Genomic DNA, 8184 nt, shown 5'->3' on the forward strand with positions numbered 1-8184 from the left:
TGATATTAATTATCAGCCTGATCATCAATTAATATGAAACCTCAAAAGAAGGTTGAAATAAAAATGCTAAAGTCAGGTTTTATAGGTACTAATTGTTGATCACCTTTGGAGAACAAACAGGAGAGTCAAGCATTCTCGGTTTCAATGGCAGTATTTCCATTGGGAGAGTAAGGGAAAATTTGGAATAAAGACAATGCAGGCAGAGTAAAATTATAATTTTTAAGGATTATAGGTATTAGTTTCTGGTCTAGTACAAGAGGTGTGTTCTGGATGTTTCACAGGATACTATTTTAAAAATTAAGCATGAATACTGTCAATCTAATGAGGTTAACATTAATAAAAGCATCTTACCATTTCATCTATCTTGCTTGTTGTTTCCTAGTTTAAAAAAATTAGACATATCTTTATAGCATTGTTTTAAAATATATCCTACTGAATATAAAGAGAAATTTCATCTAACACACAGAGAAGCAAAATAATGAATTAATTTTTATTTTTTGAATACTTGTAATTATATAAAAATTTCCCAATTGGAAAAGAAACACATTTGCAGTGGTAAATTGAAATATAAGTATCATGAACGAGGAATTTTGTGACTGTATTCTCTGTTGCATTCCAGAGCACAGAATATTGCATGGAACATAGTTCTTCCTCCATCAATGTTTATTAAATAGTAGAAAAAAATTAATTCAGGCAATACCAGAGTACAAATTAAAAAGTTTTAATTTTTAATTAATTTATTAACCATGTACATATTTTAAAGTATATTGAGAAAATACATAATTAGACCATTGAATCTATAATTTAGGTAGAGATTTTACAAAGTTTCTATTAAAAACAAAATTTACTTAAGTTTAAAAGAGGAAATTTTAATAAAAATATTAAATATTACTGTAAGTAATTAAAGTCACAAGTGACAATCTCTATTCTTTGTGGAAACTAACTGGGGAAGTAGTTAGTGGTTTAGTTGGTTCATATACAAATTAATATTTTTCAGTTGAATTGTTCACTGAATTAGTTAGGACAAGTGCCTTTTTCCTTCCTGATTTTCAAATTTCTTTGATGTTGAATACATTTTTCATCTGTTAATTTCAACTATACTTATACAGCACAATATGATCAGACTTGAAATCCAGGCAGCATGCCTAATGGAATTTGGAGCAAGTATCCTCAAAAAAAAAAAAAAAAAAAAGTCAAGGGGTAATTAAAGTACTGATTCAAGAGGGACTTACAAATTATTATAATTACTGAATAGCACTTTTTGGCATAAACTAATGCTTAGAAAATATAAAATGGTAGTTTAAATAAAAAGTCTAGAATTGGGAAGGTGAATTAAAAGGGAGGGCCCATAAATAAGAATTCCTTCAGAGGGTGACCCTTTGAAAACACAGTTCACAAATAAAATACAAATATGTTTTTCTGTGATCTTTTCATGTTATATCATGGCAGTTAAGACAATAAAAACAGCACTTATTTGACAGTCAGGTTAAAAAATAGTACATGGGCAAATGGAAAAGAAACTCATAATAGACATAAAATACATCTCAGTAATCAATGCAAAGGCATTAATAAATCAATTTTACCTGATTTGCTTGGAAGACCACATTTTTGTCCTTCTTACACTTCTGAAATAATAAATTAACATTAATTTTTGAACTATATAAAATGACAGATTATTTTAAAATATGTTTAGCATAGGAAGTTATGACTTACTTCTTGCTCAATGCTGGCAGATTCCTTAGAAAAAGAAATTGATAATGAATTTTGATTCCTTATTTGTGATTTTTGGCATTATTCAAAATTCACATGCATAATATGGTAATTCAAAATAAAATACTTAACCTTTCCTACATTGCAGAGTAAATTTGGCCCAAACTTTTACTCTCACTGGATAATTAACTCATTACTTTCTAGTGAAAAAACTTATTCTGCATTCTCAATATTTTAATGTGAGGACCTATCACAACATTTCTGCAAATGTCAACAGTAAAGAGGGAAGGAACAATTTATTTGTCCTCTGCATATATTTGTTTTCTTTTATCTTTTATTTTTATATAAAATGCATAACATGAGAACAAGCAGTTCTTTGGATGACATCTGAAGAGATTTGGGTATCTGTTATGTATGTGTGGGTACAAACACATTCAGATATCGACACCCAATACAGTTGTAGATGCACATGAGTCCTTATTCCAGAAATACAAGAGACTCCTGTCATTGCATCCACAGAAAATGGAGTGCTCACCATTACTTTTGTACCAATGTCACAAGTATTAAATGACTATTGGAGAATGAGATAAACCAAGGACATGTTTTGTACTATTAGTTGCTAGCATCTGTCTTCATCATCAGTACTGGAGAAGCAGTGTTTTATTTCCTACATAATTAACAAAAACAAACACAAATATAACTTTTATGACTTATTTGTAATGCCAAGGTGAATCTCTTTCTCTACTGTTTAATGGCAATGAAATTTTAAAACACTGAGTCTTGAGTAAATTCAGTGGAATTTGGATTCCTCTGACAGTTGGTTTTGGGATGCAGCTATCTTAAAATTTAGAAACATGCTGGGGAGCAAGAATTGTTCTTCCAGAATGTTCTGAACTATATTACCACATATCATGAAGGATAAGGTATCCCTTCTTCCTTCTTCCTATTCTTCCTGTATTTATAGCCTCTACAACACTACAGTGAAGACACTTTGTAGAATGATTGCTAACCTTCCTATTCTGTGTAGGCAGAGCCCATTTTATCACTGATCACAGATTACAAGGCACATACTTGGACTCTCTTCATCACTGCCAATGCTTGTATTCTTTGCATGTAGTAAAAACTTCACTCTTTTTATAAGTTTAAATAAAAAGATTTTGTATCCCCATATACTTACATGCTTTGCCAGAGCAACAGCCAAAAGGCAGGTAAAGATGAAAAACTTCATGGCTACTTGGTCCTGTAGAAACATACAGAAAATCTAGAACATAATTTTATCTTCTGGAAATTATATATTATTTATATACTGTTGCCTGTTACTTATTTATTTATTATTATATTTCTACTTAATGATGAGAAAATGGTGATGAACGCTAACAACAGGAAATACTTTTGAGAATTTCATGACTATAGATATGAATATCATAGTTTAATTCAAAAGAGACTCCCCCCCCACCAAAGGGCATAATTTAAAGTCATGCTTGATAAAATGTGGACGGTCAATTCAGATATAGTCCATTCCTAGGATTGATCTTCACTGATGGGCATTTTGTGAAGTATGATTATCATAAAGATAAAATTTAACCAGAACTCCGTTTAAAAATCAGTTTTTTTGGTGAACCAAGACATGCAGCCTGGATCCTTTACAAAGAGAGGTGGCAGGTGGCAATAATATCCTGTTGGGAGTCAGGTTTCCAGCTAGTTCCAGTTGCAGCCTGTCCTGATTGCTGAAGCTTAACTAAGCTCCACAGTACCGCCTGACCTCATTTAATACATCTAACAAAAGTGACTTTAGTTATAATCCTTGAATCACTTCCAGCTCGATTGACCTCTAATTCTAGGCTACAAACAATTCACAGGTCTTCTGGTCACCTATAAATCAAATTAATCTCTCTATGGTTAAACAAATGAGTTAAAATGAAAATAAAGGCATTCTAATGTATTTTTGATATGTTTTACTCCTTATAATATGCATATTTAAAATTCACAAAAGATGCTTTTACTTTTTTCCCAAACAATACCAAAATATCTTTGTGATTAACATGTATGTAAATATAGAGGGTAATATATATATATATATAGACATTCAAATATCTGCATTAATATTTGTATATTATAATTTTAACACATTTTTCCAAATTCTTTGGCATAAACCATCTCATCTTTACATTGAATAATAACAACTCTTCACTTACTGTGCTAAGATGAAAATCATATTTCATTCATATAATATACATAGGAAATTTTACAATAGCAAACTTTGTTTAAATTTTCAGATATATTTTATTGCCTTTCATTAATTATCTAAAGTAAACATTTTACAGAACTGTTTTCTAATCAATTTACTTAGAGATAGTATCTTACATATGTATAGCGAATTGAAACATGGAAAAATATTATGTCTTAATTAGACTTCAGCTGATGGGAAAGGAAATTTCAAATAGCTGTATTTATTAGGCAACTGATATATGGCAATTTCTATGCTAGATTTTTTATAATATTTTCTGTAATTTTTAGAATAACTTTGTATGTAACCGTAAATATTTTATTCTCTAATCTTTAGATAATAAGGAGGTTCAAGAAGCATAAACAAAGTAAGCAGTTGCTACATTTTGGGAAACCTAATTATCATGGTCTCACCTTCAAAATAAAACCTAAGCACTTCATGAGACACTATCACAATGACATCTCCAGTATCTAGATATTAACTATATTTAAAAGACTAGAAGATGTGTCGCAACCTTATATTAATTAAAAGAAAATTTATCAAGCTATTTGTAATATATTGGTATTAACATCTTTACAAATATTTTAATTGTGCAAAAGAATGTCATAGGTTTTGAAATATTTTTCATAAGTACATGGTATAAGAATAAGAAAATGTAAAATGTTACCTTGTTTCCCAAATGGAAGACAAGAAGATGAGGCAGTGGATAATCTTTCATGGATCACATTATTACTATTTAAACCTAGTTCCTCTGTGATATGGTAATTCTGTGGTTTCAAGTACCTAAAACGCCATTTAAATTCTGAGAAGTCACTATGATTAGAAATTTTCTTTCCAATTTTTGTTCTGCGATTCCAAGGAGTACTTTAGCACAGTTTGATTTAGGACATGATAACAGGAAAGAAGGAGGTTGTAGTATATAATGGTTATCTGTATTATGAGTTCAGGCTTATTTGTTCCGTGAACTAGTTTTTTGATTCAAGATAGTGGTTTTTGTTTTTTATTTCCTTCTTTCCCATTACCAAATTTTGCACAGCAGATATTTGTGGTCTCATTTCCTGCTACTCTTATTGCCTCAATCACACCTTCCTGAGCACATCGTAAATTTCACATCTTTGTGACTCTTTATCTTTGCTCTGAATGACCTTTCACATTCTTACAGGGACTGCATGATAAATTCCTATGTATCCTTTAAGATAATTTTGCAATTTGAACACAGCTATAAAAATATCCTTCACTTCTCATACAAACACAATTTCTTATATTGTTTGTGTCCTATCCTCTATATACTTAATAAAAAGAATATATAAATTTTTGTGTAGATATATGCTGATATAAATCTGCTTGATGTAACAAACAATCATGGAGTTCCTAATAAATTCTAGGATCTCTTCTACATACTTTGCATAAAGCCAGGAACAAATGAAAAATCCTAGACTTCATGGAGTTTATACTCTAGAAAGGAGGCATAACAAACATGACAAGTTATATATATAGTTAGTGATATGTACTAAGGAGAAAACTGATTTGGAAAAGAAGGATAGGAAGTCTTAGCTGGGAGATTATGCCAAGAAAATCTCCTTGAGCAAAAGAGCACAAAAGTAAAGGAAATGAGGAAAGAAATAGGTAGGTAGTTAGAAAGGCAGTAGTGTCCAGACCCTGTAATAAGAACATGTATGGAATATTTTTTTTAATAGCAAATGGGACAGTGTAGGTAGAATGAGAAAATTTTGTGGACCTGACATCAGAGTAGCAAATCGACCAGATAACAGAAGACTTTTAGAAGAATTATTAGGACTTCAAAATCCACTAACTCTGGATTTTAGCTTCAGTCCTGATAGCATATGAAAGAATGGATTTTCCCTGCTACTTTAAAGAACTACAAGAATAACAAAATATATGATACAAAAATGTTCAGATATTATCCAGCAGGAAATGCAGAAAAGTGATCCCTGGGAGAAAGGGAAAAAACAAAATAAGTAAGTGATTATTTCACTTTATTATCTGGAAAGAATGTACATATGGCAACAGAGGAAGATGGGGCCTAAAGAGAGTAGTGAGGAGGTGGGAGGAGATGCACACAGAGCAGAGTGAGGTATCTCTTGCCCTTGACTCTCTAGCTGGATCTGAAAGAGATGTGATAATGGATAATAATGTTTCCAATATTAAATTTTGAGGACTCCAAAATATCATTCACCACTTGGAATGCTGAAAGATCACTTCAGGAAAGTAGGTAACCACTGGCACCAGCTGCCTCTCCCCAGAAGAGCCTTATCCTCTTTTCTATGAGGCATAAAGCAACCATGAGTCAGAGACCTTCAATCCAAGGTCCCTTCTAGAGGACTATTCACTTCACACCATTGACTTCCCCACTGATGACTATGTGATATGTTCATACTCCAGTGTAAAAAAGTGGTCCTGGCACACAAATAAGGGCTGATTTGTACAAAATATCCTCGCTGTATTGTCTGTGCAGGAGGAAGACCTGTCTTCCAGGTGACTCCTGAAGTCATGTTCATTGATGTTGGACCATGGCCATTTTGCTATGAGAATGACCTGCTCACTATGTTGGCTGTTCTCCCTGAGATGCAAAGGGACAGCGAGACAATCATGTTCAATCCCTTTAGGGATCCTTTCATCAATCCCTGAAAAACCAGCTACTGGTGTACTAGACACCAGGCAGAACAGGATGGTAGAGGTGCTTCTTCCAGTCCTCTGACCAACAGCAGCAGGTATATATGTGGAAAAATCAGCTTCTGGAGGAAAATCATGTTATTGATGTACTAGTGAATCTGTCATGACACAGCAGGTCACAGATTGATCTCAGATTGCCTCTTTAGGTATTAGTTTGGAAATTCAGATAAGCCAACAATGAAGTAAATCACAAAGCCATTTGAATGTAGCGTCTCTCAATGATCTGTTATTGATTCTGCTGGTTAGAGAAATTGTACAGGGTTTGGTTTTGCAAGCCCTCACCAGCCTCTTGGGTCATTTCTTTGTGTTGTACTCTGTAGTGAAAATAGAGATGATTGCTGTGTTTGAAAATATGTTGGATAGACTTCTGAGTTCTTTCAGAACTTCTGTGATCTCTTCTGTAGTACTACTCTGCACAGTGAAGTCCAGTTTCCCTGATCAGCTTCTAGCAATGAGGCTGCAAGGCAGATGCAGTGCTAGTTCAAAGAACAATGATAACTACAAGTACAGAGAGTACACGGAGTACAGAGAGTAGTGAGCTGATTGCTGGGTCAGCTTCCCATCAGTCTTAGAGTGGTAGCTCCTATCTGGATTTATCTCTGTTTAGCTATGAAGACAAGTGGGTGTCGGTCACAGAGCAATCCAAGATTTGTGGAGTATACCATAAGGTTCTATGCCTGATTTGCTCAAGCTTGAATTCCAGGCAAGCTTAATGGACTGCTCCATCAACTACAAAATTTGAGGTATCCTTGCCTTCACATTTCAACCTTTTGAGCTTTTGCTATTTTTGTGGAGAGGATTGATGCTGAGTATGTTGTCAACTTCCATGTATGAAACTGCAGCTTGGAGGTGACTCACCACAGCCTGGTTATCTGATCTTTCAGGACATTGCCTCCTTCCTATTTCCTATGTACTTTAGAGTACATGTGGCTAACTACCAGCTCTGTGGGTTCTGTACTGGTGTACCTCATGTGTGGAGTGCCAGGGAGGTAGATAACCACTGGCACCAGGGGCCTCAACCTAATAGGACTTATTGTGTACAGTATCCCTACTGATTGATTTAAAGTCTTATTGCTTCTTCCCTGTGGGAATTCCAAGCAGTAATTAAATCAATTCCATTCTTGTTTATTTAGATTATATGTTTTTTTTTTTCTGTGAAGATAAAAGCATTATATTGAAACTCCCTTTATGTCATTTTCTTGGCATTATTGTATGTACCCAAAGTAGGTAAATCTTCTTTGTTCATTAGAAGTTTGTACCATGGTTTCACTTATCCAACAAGCAGAACTATCTTTATGAGAAAAAAATTTTAAAACCTTGATTTTTTTTACTTAAAAAAATAAAATAAAATCTAAATCAAACAAACAAGCAAAAAACCCTGAAGAATCAAGAGATATGGTGATTCTCTTGGGAAGATATAATTGAAATTAGTAGAGGCAGCATGTGTCTAAAATTAACCCAGAATATTGAAGTAAAGAAAATTTCAAATAGAAGAGAATCACTCAGAGAAAGAATTCTGGAGATATCTACACAAGGTTGAGATAATCTTCTGC

At 33.2% G+C, this 8184-nt stretch overlaps 1 pseudogene; it reads left to right on the top strand.

Moving 5' to 3' along the window:
• The first annotated feature begins 5547 nt into the window (after window positions 1-5547).
• On the top strand, window positions 5548-7507 carry LOC124994267 (DET1 homolog; annotated as a pseudogene).
• The last annotated feature ends 677 nt before the right edge of the window (window positions 7508-8184 follow it).

The sequence above is a fragment of the Sciurus carolinensis genome, chromosome 10 (genome assembly GCF_902686445.1).
Source record: "Sciurus carolinensis chromosome 10, mSciCar1.2, whole genome shotgun sequence".
In the NCBI taxonomy this organism is placed as follows: domain Eukaryota; kingdom Metazoa; phylum Chordata; class Mammalia; order Rodentia; family Sciuridae; genus Sciurus; species Sciurus carolinensis.